This window comes from Meles meles, chromosome 2, assembly GCF_922984935.1.
Source record: "Meles meles chromosome 2, mMelMel3.1 paternal haplotype, whole genome shotgun sequence".
NCBI classification, from domain to species: domain Eukaryota; kingdom Metazoa; phylum Chordata; class Mammalia; order Carnivora; family Mustelidae; genus Meles; species Meles meles.
The window spans coordinates 200,075,585-200,088,772 of NC_060067.1; the positions used below are offsets into that span (position 1 = coordinate 200,075,585).

Here is a 13,188-nt window from a genome sequence, read left to right on the forward strand (position 1 = left end):
TTTGTTTATTTCACACAGAGAGAGAGAGAGATCACAGGTAGGCAGGGAGGCAGACAGAGAGAGGAGGAAGCAGGCTCTCCGATGAGCAGAGAGCCAGATGTGGGGCTCGACCCAGGACCCTGGGATCATGACCTGAGCCGAAGGCAGAGGCTTTAACCCACTGAACCACTCAAGCGCCCCTTAATGTATTCTTTTAATTTCAAATAAAAGAGATTTGGAACACCTGGATAGCTAATTAAAAAAAATACATCGTTGCCTTCAACATGTTCTTTTTTATTTGAAATTTAAAATAAAACTGTATTTCGGGGGCGCCTGGGTGGCTCAGTGGGTTAAAGCCTCTGCCTTCGGCTCAGGTCATGATCCCAGAGTCCTGAGATCAAGCCCCGCATCGGGCTCTCTGTTCTGCAGGGAGCCTGCTTCCTCCTCTCTCTCTGCCTGCCTCTCTGCCTGCTTGTGATCTCTGTCTGTCAAATAAATAAATAAAATCTTAAAAAAAACAACAAACAAAAAAAACCTGTATTTCGGGGGGTGCCTGGGAGGGTCAGCCAGGCATCTGACTGTTGATTTTGGCTCAGTTCATGATGTCAGGGTCCTGGAATCGAGCCCTGTATCGAGCTCTAGGCTCAGGGACGGGTCTGCTGGACATTCTCTCTCCATCTCCCTCTCCCGCCCCCCCAAAAAATAAACAAATAAATAAAATCTTAAAAAAAATTATTTTGGAAAGGCTGAAATGATTCTATGCTAACTTGAGCAGTACATTGTATAAGAAATGACCCGAAAATTCCCTTTTTGATATCTTCTGAGAGTTAGAATTCGTTATATTTGTCTTGTTCTTTCTTCCGATGGAAAAATATATTTACTGATCTCCAAGAAACAATTATTTCTCCCTTTCCCATGTCTAGAAATCCTATGCTCCCTCAGACAGTTCCTTCTTCAATAAACTTTCCTCCTTCCCCCACTCAGCCCCAGAGCGCTTACCTTTATAGATCCTGGGACTGGGACAAGAAGTATGTCCCTGGATGTTTCTTCACTGGGACTTCCACATGTTCTTAATATTTAGACAAAAGCTAGTCTACATTACTATGCACATGCATTTGTATGCATGCATACATGCATATATGCATATGCATATCAGTTATTTTAATAAAGAATTTTCAGTAAAAAATAAAATATATTATTACCATATTTCATATTTATCACTGATTGTGATGATACAACCCACATGGTTTCTTCATCAACAATCGAAAAAGACTCAGTATATATCTGTAATGGCTACTGAGATTTCAACCATAAAGTTTGGAGGAAACTAATTCCATTATAATCTAGTACAATGTCAACTCTGGCAAATATAACAATAAGGTATAATAATCATAACTGACTTACCCAATTGTAAATATAAAACCTCTACAAATATAATGTGTAAAAAACATGATTTCACATGCTTGTCTTCACATTACCTGCACCCACAAAACCTTCACGCATATTGAGTTATATTCAAGTTGAGGCATTTACTGTTGCTTTTCTCGTGAAAAGCAAGATGTATTTTAATTAATTTCTCTCAGTATCCTTCATTTTCAAAAACGTAAACTTTTTACAACTCCTTTCTCAGCTTCCCCCACTATGTATACTGAATGTTTGCCATATATATACTATAACTATATATAACATAAATATATACAGATGCACCCACACACACACACACATTAACCTCTACACATATATACACCCACAATTCAAGCTACTGGAGGTGGAATATAATATGTATTCATATGTTTTGAATCTTCTACATTTATTTCCTCCTGTTAATTAAACTTAATCATAATTCCAATAAATACATGTTCATGAAAGTTAATGTTTATACAAGATTGTTAAAAATATATCACATTGGAGTGCCTGGGTGGTTCAGTTGTTCAGCATCTGCCTTTGGCTCAGGTCATGATCTCAGGGTCCTGGGATCAATCCCCATGTCGGGCTCCCTGCTCTGTGGGAAGCCTGCTTCTCCCTCTCCCTCTCCCACTCCCCCCTGCTTGTGTTCCTTCTTTGGATGTCTCTCTCTCTGTCAAATAAATAAAATCTTTAAAAAAATATACATCTATCACATTCATTCATTCAGTTCTTTAAGGAGAAAACTCAACCCATATACTCATATTTGACTGAATTTATCTGACCACTTAAAATTATTTCATTTGACCATGATACAGCATTATGACACTGAAATAAATTAAAGCATGCCATTATACATGACTCCTCATTCTTTTCATAAAATGGTGACCCACTAGGCATATGTTCCATTAAATGTTCCATTAAAATATACAGCAAGATGCACATTGTATAACCAGTGTTAGTTAACAACAGCTAAGATTGAGTGTTAATACCCTAAGTGCTTACATGATTTTCCAGTGTAAAAATACACATTTTTATGAGAGAAAAAGAATAAATTGAAGGTTATTAAGGTCCAAAGGCATAAAGCAAATATATTCAGAGCCAACTCTAGAACCCAAGTCTCATTCATTCAAATTTTGTGCTCTTTACTACACGACAGCACCTTGATAAAGAGGCTAGAAAAGTTCACTTTATTGACAAAAAATCAGTAGCTATGATCCAAATACAAGTGTGGACAAACCAAAGCTTGACTTTAAATAATAATAAAAAAAAATGGAAGGAACTATTTCTATTTTATTTTCAACACCCAAATTTCAAGCAGGAAAATATCAAACAGGGAACATAGGAGATTTGGGATGTGTGTATAGTTTTTTAAAACTAGGGTGTAACCTATTCAGAGAAACACTCCAACTCTCTAGTTATGTCAGATTACCTGAGAGAGAAAGAATATACCAAAAATTTCCCAGAACACTTGTATTACATAGAAATGTGTTAAGTGTCACATTGAAAGTGAGGTGTAGTCCCATCTAAATGACCTGGAGTTTTGGGGCACCTGGGTGGCTCAGTGGGTTAAAGCCTCTGCCTTGAGCTCAGGTCATGATCTCAGGGTCCTGGGATCGAGCCCTGCATTGAAAAAATTCTCCCTCTCTCTCTTTCTGCCTGCTTCTCTGTCTGTCAAATAAATAAATTTAAAAGGAATAAATAAAAATGACCTGGAATTTTGTTCTATGGGGGAGGAAGCAGATATCCCTGAAAGCAGAAAGCAATATTAAGGGCTTTGGGCCATCTTATATATGCACGAAATGCTAGCACTGGGAGACACAAAGGAGTGCAACATTTAAAATGACCTACTAACAGATTCAGAAAAATAAAGACTAAAATCTACCTGATTTCTTAAGAGAAAGATGCAAATAAGAGTGATTTTTATAAAATAATAGCAGAGAACCAAAACAAAAGGATGATTTTCTTTTCTTTTTTCTTTTTTTTTTTTTTGTAGAGGCTAACATTAACACTGAGATAATAGAAATAAGGAAGAAATTGAAGCAGAAAAATAATTAATATTCATTTGCAGTTTGTAAGAAATACTACTGGCTTGAGAAAAAGAAATTTTTCTTTGGTTTCTTATAAACAGCAAGCATCAGAAATTCAAAATATGAAGGAAATATATAGATAAATCAGAGAGAGGAATAATGATGGGGAGAGAAAGGAGAGAGAGAAGGGAGAGGGAGGAAGGTAAACAGAGAATCAATATGCAATTAACCAAAATTGTTCATCAAATTTTAAACAGAATCAATGAAAAACAGCATCATTAGATACAGTAGGGTGTTTATAATTCCAAGACTCAAAAACAACAACAACAGAAGTAACTTACAGTCATTCTGACATTACTATAATAATTTGCATTCTTATTATGCTTTCTGGGTGGAAAAGAGTTGAAGGTATAGTTAGCCCTCTGGAAACTGCCATTTTCTACAGGTGATCTTGTCAATGAGAGAGGTTTTATCAATGGGACAAAGATTAATCTTTAAGAAACTAATCAAAAGAAGTTGCTGTGGCTGATATCAAAGAGGTTACTGCCTATGTTCTCCTCTAGGATTCTGATAGATTCCTGTCTCACGTTGAGGTCTTTTATCCATTTCGAGTTTATCTTTGTGTATGGTGTAAGAGAATGGTCGAGTTTCATTCTTCTACATATCGCTGTCCAGTTTTCCCAGCACCATTTATTGAAAAGACTGTCTTTTTTCCATTGAATATTTTTTCCTGTTTTGTCGAAGATTATTTCACCATAGAGTTGAGGGTCCATATCTGGGCTCTCCACTCTGTTCCACTGGTCTATGTGTCTGTTTTTATGCCAGTACCACGCTGTCTTGGTGATCACAGCTTTGTAGTAAAGCTTGAAATCGGGTAACGTGATGCCGCCAGTTTTGTTTTTGTTTTTCAACATTTCCTTAGCAATTCGGGGTCTCTTCTGGCTCCATACAAATTTTAGGATTATTTGCTCCAGCTCTTTGAAAAATATCGGTGGAATTTTGATCGGAATGGCATTAAAAGTATAGATTGCTCTAGGCAGTATAGACATTTTAACAATGTTTATTCTTCCAATCCAAGAGCATGGAACAGTCTTCCATCTTTTTGTGTCTTCTTCAATTTCTTTCATGAGTGTTCTGTAGTTCCTCGAGTACAGGTCCTTTACTTCTTTGGTTAGGTTTATGCCCAGGCATCTTATGGTTCTTGGTGCTATAGTAAATGGAATCGATTCTCTAATTTCCCTTTCTGTATTTTCATTGTTGGTGTATAAGAAAGCCACTGATTTCTGTACATTGACTTTGTATCCTGCCACGTTACTGAATTGCTGTATGAGTTCTAGTAGTTTGGGGGTGGAGTCTTTGGGGTTTTCCATATAAAGAATCATGTCATCTGCGAAGAGAGAGAGTTTGACTTCTTCCTTGCCAATTTGGATACCTTTTATTTCTCTTTGTTGTCTGATTGCCGTTGCTAGAACTTCTAATACTATGTTGAACAAGAGTGGTGAGAGTGGGCATCCTTGTCGTGTTCCTGATCTCAACGGGAAGGCTGCAAGCTTTTTCCCATTGAAGATGATATTTGCTGTGGGTCTTTCATAGATAGATTTTATGAAGTTCAGGAATGTTCCCTCTATCCCTATACTCTGAAGCGTTTTCATCAGGAACGGATGCTGGATTTTGTCAAATGCTTTTTCTGCATCAATTGAGAGGAGAACATAGGCAGTAACCGCTTCGATATCAGCCACAGCAACTTCTTTCAAGATATGTCTCCAAAGGCCAAGGAAACAAAAGCAAAAATGAACTTTTGGGACTTCATCAAGATCAAAAGCTTCTGCACAGCAAAGGAAACAGTCAACAAAACAAAGAGGCAACCCACGGAATGGGAGAAGATATTTGCAAATGACAGTACAGACAAAAGGTTGATATCCAGGATCTATAAAGAACTTCTCAAACTCAACACACACAAAACAGATAATCATATCCAAAAATGGGCAGAAGATATGAACAGACACTTCTCCAATGAAGACATACAAATGGCTATCAGACACATGAAAAAATGTTCATCATCACTAGCCATCAGGGAGATTCAAATTAAAACCACATTGAGATACCACCTGACACCAGTTAGAATGGCCAAAATTAGCAAGACAGGAACAACGTGTGTTGGAGAGGATGTGGAGAAAGGGGAACCCTCTTACACTGTTGGTGGGAATGCAAGTTAGTGCAGCCACTTTGGAGAACAGTGTGGAGATTCCTGAAGAAATTAAAAATAGAGCTTCCCTATGACCCTGCAATTGCACTGCTGGGTATTTACCCCAAAGATACAGATGTAGTGAAAAGAAGGGCCATTTGTACCCCAATGTTTATTGCAGCAATGTCTACGGTCGCCAAACTGTGGAAAGAACCAAGATGCCCTTCAACGGATGAATGGATAAGGAAGATGTGGTCCATATACACAATGGAGTATTATGCCTCCATCAGAAAGGACGAATACCCAACTTTTGTAGCAACATGGACGGGACTGGAAGAAATTATGCTGAGCGAAATAAGTCAAGCAGAGAGAGTCAAGTATCATATGGTCTCACTTATTTGTGGAGCATAACAAATAACATGGAGGACATGGGGAGATGGAGAGGAGAGGGAGTTGAGGGAAACTGGAAGGGGAGATGAACCATGAGAGACTATGGACTCTGAAAAACAACCAGAGGGTTTTGAAGGGGCGGGGGGGGGGGGGTGGGGGGGGGTGGGAGGTTGAGGAACCAGGTGGTGGGTAATAGGGAGGGCACGTACTGCATGGAGCACTGGGTGTGATGCCAAAACAATGAACACTGTTATGCTGTAAATAAACAAATAAAAAAAAAAAAAAGAAACTAATCAAAACTCAGGACTCAAGAATGAAATTTCAGGGGCGCCTGGGTGGCTCAGTGGGTTAAGCCGCTGCCTTCGGCTCAGGTCATGATCTCGGGGTCCTGGGATCGAGTCCCGCATCGGGCTCTCTGCTCAGCAGGAAGCCTGCTTCCCTCTCTCTCTCTCTCTCTGCCTGCCTCTCTACTTGTGATCTCTCTCTGTCAAATAAATTAAAAAAAAAAAAATTAAAAAAATTAAAAAAAAATTAGAAAAAAAAGAATGAAATTTCATAGTAGTAAAGAAGTAAAGTATCATGCTTGTTATGATTAAGACTTAACAATAAGGCACTGAAGGGAAATAATAATTTCTGAAAAATAAATAATATTCATTTCTTTAAATATTAAACTTCATAAAGTTGTATTACATCTATAAGGGTACGACTGGGAAGGGTGAAGATTATTAGTGGACTAAGGGTGAACATTTTCTTGCTTCAAATAAGAAATAAGAATAAAAATAAAAATAATCAGACTTGTTTATTCCTTGGCAATGGTAGACAACTTTTACTTAAGTATGAATTTCATTAAACTAAAGCAAACCAGAAGAATGAATAGTATACAAGAATAACAAATAAGTACAATGGAGAAAATGAAATAAATACATGTAGCATTAAGAAAGTAAATATGAGGGGCACCGGGGTGGCTCGGTGGGTTAAAGCCTCTGCCTTCGGCTCAGGTCATGATCTCAGGGTCCTGGATCAAGCCCCGCGTCCGGCTCTCTGCTCAGCGGGGAGCTTGCTTCCCTTCCTCTCTCTGCCTACTTGTGATCTCTCTGTCAAATAAATGAATAAAATCTTTTTAAAAAAAGTAAATATGATAACGAAATAAAAATATATCAATTATAAAATTGAATATGATGGGCTAAATTCTCCATTAGAAGACATAAATTCTAAAACTGGGCTAATAAAAGCTTGTAGTCAGTAAGAAATAGAATGAAAAATATAGTGAATAAAATCAGAACTCAAGTGATAAAACAGCAAATAAAGTAAAGAAAACGAATATATATTACATATCTATAATTTTAGAATAAAATTTAGAATAAATAGAATTCAGTTTGAAAGCATTCAATATCCAAAAAACAAATAATCCAGTCAAGAAATGGGCAGAGGAAATAAACACTTCCAAAGACACACAAATGGCTAATAGACACATGAAAAAATGTTTGACATCACTAGCCATCAGATAAATACAAATCAAAACCACAATGAGATAACACCTCACACCAGTTAGAACAGACAAAATTAACAAGACAGGGAACAAATGTTGGTGAGGATGAAGAGAAACAGGAACCCTCTTACATGGCTGGTGGGAATGCAAGCTGGTGCAGCCACTCAGGAAAACAGTATGGAGGTTCTTCAAGATATTAAAAATAGAGCTACCCTACAACCCAGCAACTGCACTATTAGGTATATACCCCAAAGATACAAATGTAATAAAAACAAGGGGCACCTGCACCCCAATATTCACAGCAGCAATGCCCACAATAACCCAACTGTAGAAGGAGACAAGATGTCTTTCAACAGATGAATGAATAAAGATGTGATTCATATATACAATGCAATACTACTCAGCCATCAGAATAGATGAATACCCATCATTTACATCAACATGGATGGAACTAGAGGATATTACGGTAAGTGAAATAAGTCATTCAGAAAAAGACAATTATCACACGGTTTCACTCAGATGTGGAAAACAAGGTATAGTGCAGAGGACAATAGGGGAAGAAACCGGAGAGGGAGGCAAACTATATGAGACTCTTGACTCTGAGAAACCAACTGAGAGTTGCAGAAAGGGAAGGGGGTGGGGAGATGTGGTAACTTGGTGATGGGCATTAAGGAGGGCATGTGCTGTGATGAGCACTGGGTGTTATTTGCAACTAACAAATCATTATTGAATGAATCATTATTATACATCATACCAAAAATTAATGATGTGTTACATGTTGGCTAATTGAATTTAAATTTAAAAAAAAGAAAGCATGAAATAGAGAAAAACGATTACTTTATATTTATAAAGGCAAACGTACTCAAAAAAAATATGATATATTTATATAAGTACATATGCATATAGATTTTACGATAATTGCATAAATTTTCAAATAAAGTTTTATGAAATTGATTCCACTAGATTTCTTATGGGATGTTATGATTTTGATACATGTGATTATTTTAGATAAAATAAAGAGTAAGGTGGATACATAGATGAATCAAAATCAAACAGTCCAAAAAATCTGTAGACATTAAAACCATTATTCATCTTCAAAAAATTTCAAATAATAGGGGTGCCTGGGTGGCTCAGTTGGTTAAAGCATTCAACTCTTGGTTATAGCTCAAGTCATGATCTCAGGGTCCTGAGATTGAACCCTACTTCAGGCTCCACACTCAGTGGGGAGTCCGCTTCCTCTCTCCCACTCACTCTCCCAGTTGTGTATTCTCTCTCCCTCTCTGAAATAAATAAAACTTAAAAAAAAAAATCCAAAGAATAGCAAAGAGTAAATTATAAAGTAAATGCTTTGTTTCTTCTATATACCATCTCTAAACATCAAACACAACCACCATATATATGTTTGAGTACCTTATATTAAGATATTAAAATTCAACTTTTATTCATGTATATGTGGATTTATCTATGCTAACTTCTTAAAAAATGGGATCTGACAGTAAGTCTTTATCTTAATATTTTCTTATTTCTGATTTCTGGTAATTTTTTTTCTGTTTCTTCAAATAACTGTATTATTATTTTAAAATTAGGCTAATGCTCAGAAATTGTCCATCCTTCCTAGGACATTTACTTTTCAGTTCTCTCTATTAAGGGACTTATAGTCTCACCAAATAGCAGCATTTTCTTCCACAATTTCAAGATAGGACTTTTAAATCTCTTTTTGGATATACCATTCATACTCTGCAGTAATAGCCTGTGTATCCTTGATTGCAGAGAGGCCCTGGTTATTTGGTATTCATTTTACCCTATTTTTTTTTTCTCTCAGTCTCATCATTTCCAGAAGGAAGCAACATTTTCAATTCAGGAAATCTTATGGCTTGTGTCATTATGTTAGTCTAAAGATTATTCTGCAAACAAGCAAACAAAGTAACAAAAACACTTAGGACTCAATAAAGCATTGAAATTCTCCTTCACAGCACAGCAGCCAGTGATACAAATTGAGTTTCACCCCACGGAACTGAAAAGTAGCTAGTCTCAAAAAGCTGGATTTCAGCATTAAATGATGGTGGTTGTCATGGTAGGTACCATATGGGACCCTCTTAGCACTTCGCTCTTCTATCATGATGCTTTAAGAGACTCAGTTCATCTGGATTCTGTTTCAAACACTTTAAGAAGTCACATAATTATATGCAGCTAAAGATACATCTGAGATTTATTGAAAATACAAGAGGAGATGATAGTTTTCTAAGAAACATTAGGTTCTCAGAAGAAATCTTTGTAATTAGAGATGGGTCGGATAATACGGTGATTTTTAAATTTCATTGACAGGCTATATTACTCTAGCTGCTATGCTTTGTCACAGAGTTGGTTGGTTTATTTCTCTAGTGCTAAATATGACAATATGCTCTGTAAGAAATATTTTCTCTTGGAAAGGCTAGCTATTAATGCAAACCAAAACATCTGGATAAATGTATGGTAGAAACATATAGGAAAAGCAAACAAACAAAAAATGTAAGAAGAGATTAGTTTAGAAAGATACTGGAAGCTCTTGAGGCAGAATTTTTAATAAACACCATGCACAAGCAAAATGTTAAAAAGTGATTTCTGATCTCTTACCCTTTGTTGACAGAAAATAAACAGGCTTAGAAGGAGCCAATTAATTTCTTTTTTCTTTTTTTCTAATGATACAGACCTGTTTGGGAAGTAGAGCATGGTGATTGGGACAGCATATTAAAATTCATGTTACCTTTAGATGAATTCTCACTATACATGGGCCAGATTCTGGTTTAGCAGTCTCAAAGCAAATTAGCCCTATAATTTCCATTGTACCTAAAGTTTAGAACAAAATATAAGAAGTTTCTAAAACAAAGGTCTTCCTATTTCCTTGGTCCACACTACTCTTAGCATTTTGATAATTTTTCAAAGTATCCATAAGCCAAAATAAATATTTAATAATTCTACTGAATAAGTAGTTAAGTACACAGCTATAACAGTAGTCCTTTGTGTCAAAAAATGCTGTTGTTTTCCTCAAAAATTGAAATATAGCCACAGTGTCCCTTCAATTCAGTGCAACATCCCAGGGTACCAGTTTGGGAATCACTAAAGTAATTTTGCCTATAAACTGTTATCTAAAATTTGTTCAAAAATAAGTTAGGTTTTAAAATTTGTTGTATCAACTTTTATTACATTTGTCGAGTAGTTCTTAATAGTCTTTTTTTTTTCCTTATCAGAGCAGTGTAAAAAGCTGGAGATAATAATTTTTACTTCCCTTTACCTTTTTCAGGTTTTTCCATTTATTCAAATGTACATTATCAAATAATTCACACATACCTCATACGATAATATTCCTATCTCAGAGGAGTTTTTTCTACCATAAACATCTTTCCTGGACATGTATAGGTCAAATGAACTTTCCTCAACTTGAGCTTTATCAAAGAAAGGTATCATTTAAGAAATCCATAGAATTAAACAAAAATGTTATTTTTACTCACGAGGAATACTTAAATATTTATGACATAGGCAGTGAGAAATAAGCCTCACATAAGGCATTTGGAATTGCTAAGCATTTTGTTCTAAGAACGTATCCTTTACTTCAAACTGGGAACAACCTCAACACCAACATTTTATTCATTTAAAAAATCACCACCTGGGGCGCCTGGGTGGCTCAGTGGGTTAAAGCCTCTGCTTTCGACTCAGGTCATGATCCCAGGGTCCTGGGATCGAGCCCCACATCGGGCTCTCTGCTCAGCGGGATGCCTGCTTCCTCCTCTCTCTCTGTCTACTTGTGATCTCTGTCAAATAAATAAATAAAATTATTTTTAAAAAAATCACCACCTAATGGAAATCTATGCCAGTGTCAACATCATAAAACGCAGCATAAGGAGATGGGTTGTGCACTAATTTTCTTATTGTCGAAACTGTACTAAAGCTTGTGTCTTTACACATGGCACACATTTACCCCCATACTCAAATGTGAAAACGCTACAAAGAGTCATGGATAAACACAGATATGTTCATATACTGTCAAGAATATTGTCGACAGTTACTGAATTTAATGGTTTGAAATAATAATGAATGAAATGTTGATAGAGATACTGAAACAGAGAGCTAGACAAGGTATATGTACAGATGGACTGCGGCAGAGCATAGTATACTCTGTGGCAGGTGTGTGAAGAAATGTCCGCAAGTAATGATGTGTGAGGATGATTTGTCAAATCCTAACCCTTCCTAGCTGTGTGATCTTAGGCGTCTTCTTCAACCTACTTGCCTCTCAGGATCCTTTGTGTTAAGTGGGGACAATAACATACATAACTCTCAGGTTTGTTACAAAGATTAAATTAGTAAATATATGTAGAGAATGTAGGGGTGCCTGGGTGGCTCAGTCAGTTAAGCATCTGCCTTCTGCTCCGGTCATGATCCCAGGGTCCTGGGATGGAGCCCCACATCAGGTTCCCTGCTCAGTGGGGAGTCTGCTTCTTCCCTCTGCCTCTCCCCCTGCTTGTGTTCTTTCTCTCTGTCTCTCTCTCTGCCAAATAAATAAATTTAAAAAAAATTAAATTAGTGCCTGCAACTAATAAGTGCTACTGAAGCATTAATAATTGTCAACATTATTGTTTTTCTCTTTTTCAATAAAATAAAATAAAAAATGTCATGTACAAAATGTCAAAGATATGGAAGTGAACAAATGCATATTCTAATTTTAGAAAATAAATCAAAGAATCTTATTTATTTATAGTGTATATAAAATTTTAAAGATGTTTCATATTTTATTTTGTGCCTTGACATAAAATGATATTTAGCCATAAGTAATGTTTCTGCCCTAATAAAAATGTTTGATGACAGATCTTAGCATTTGATTCACTGAAAAGCTACTGTAAATTAGTTAACATTTTAAATTATATTTCTCAAAATTTATACCTGCTTTTCAAAATAATAAATTAAAGTGATTACGGAAGATTAGCAGAATATGAATAATTGTTTTAACTAATTATATAAGCAATGAAATTTGAATAAACAGGATGAATAGAAAATAAAATTCTCTAATATTCACAATTTTAACTTACTTTTTCAGTCATCTACAATGTGCCAGAAACTCATTTAAGTTGTGTGGATCAACTCAATCTTCAGAAAAAGCGTGTACATACTGTTACTGCTCAGTTTACATGTGAGGAAAATAGACATTTAGGTTTACTGGTAGGTTTAAGATTTGTATTTAGATTTTTGTGTAGATTTTTCTTCTTAACCACAATACTATAACATGAAGATAAACAATAAAATAATACAGGTACTGTATGTTACAGATCAAAGTAAAAATCTGAAATATAAAGTCTTTCCCTGTATTTATATAATATATTGAAACTGACTTTGCTCAGTAATGGCTAAGATTTGCACTGCGAAGAATTTTCTTTCTTTTGTTTTTAAAAAATGAATGTAGAAAAAGCAGGGTTATCTTTTCTTGGTTCTAACAAACTGGGTAACCTCGTATGTGGATTAAAAAATATTCTTCACTTTGTTTTGCTTTTAGTAACATTTACAATAACTTTGGAAGAATATAGAAAGTTTTTAAAAAGGCTTATTGAGAAATAATTAATAGGCTTACAATAAATTTCACATATTTAATGTGACCAATATATGTTTTGACAAATATATATATACCCATGAAATTACCACACCAATCAAGACAATGAAAATATTCATCACTTCCTCCCCAACTC

At 35.7% G+C, this 13,188-nt stretch overlaps 1 non-coding gene across 1 annotated transcript; it reads right to left on the reverse strand.

Moving 5' to 3' along the window:
• Positions 1-912: 912 nt before the first annotated feature.
• Positions 913-1,036, reverse strand: LOC123937829. Its single transcript, XR_006817611.1, has one exon. It is a non-coding gene; the product is annotated as a small nucleolar RNA SNORD22 (small nucleolar RNA).
• Positions 1,037-13,188: the final 12,152 nt, after the last annotated feature.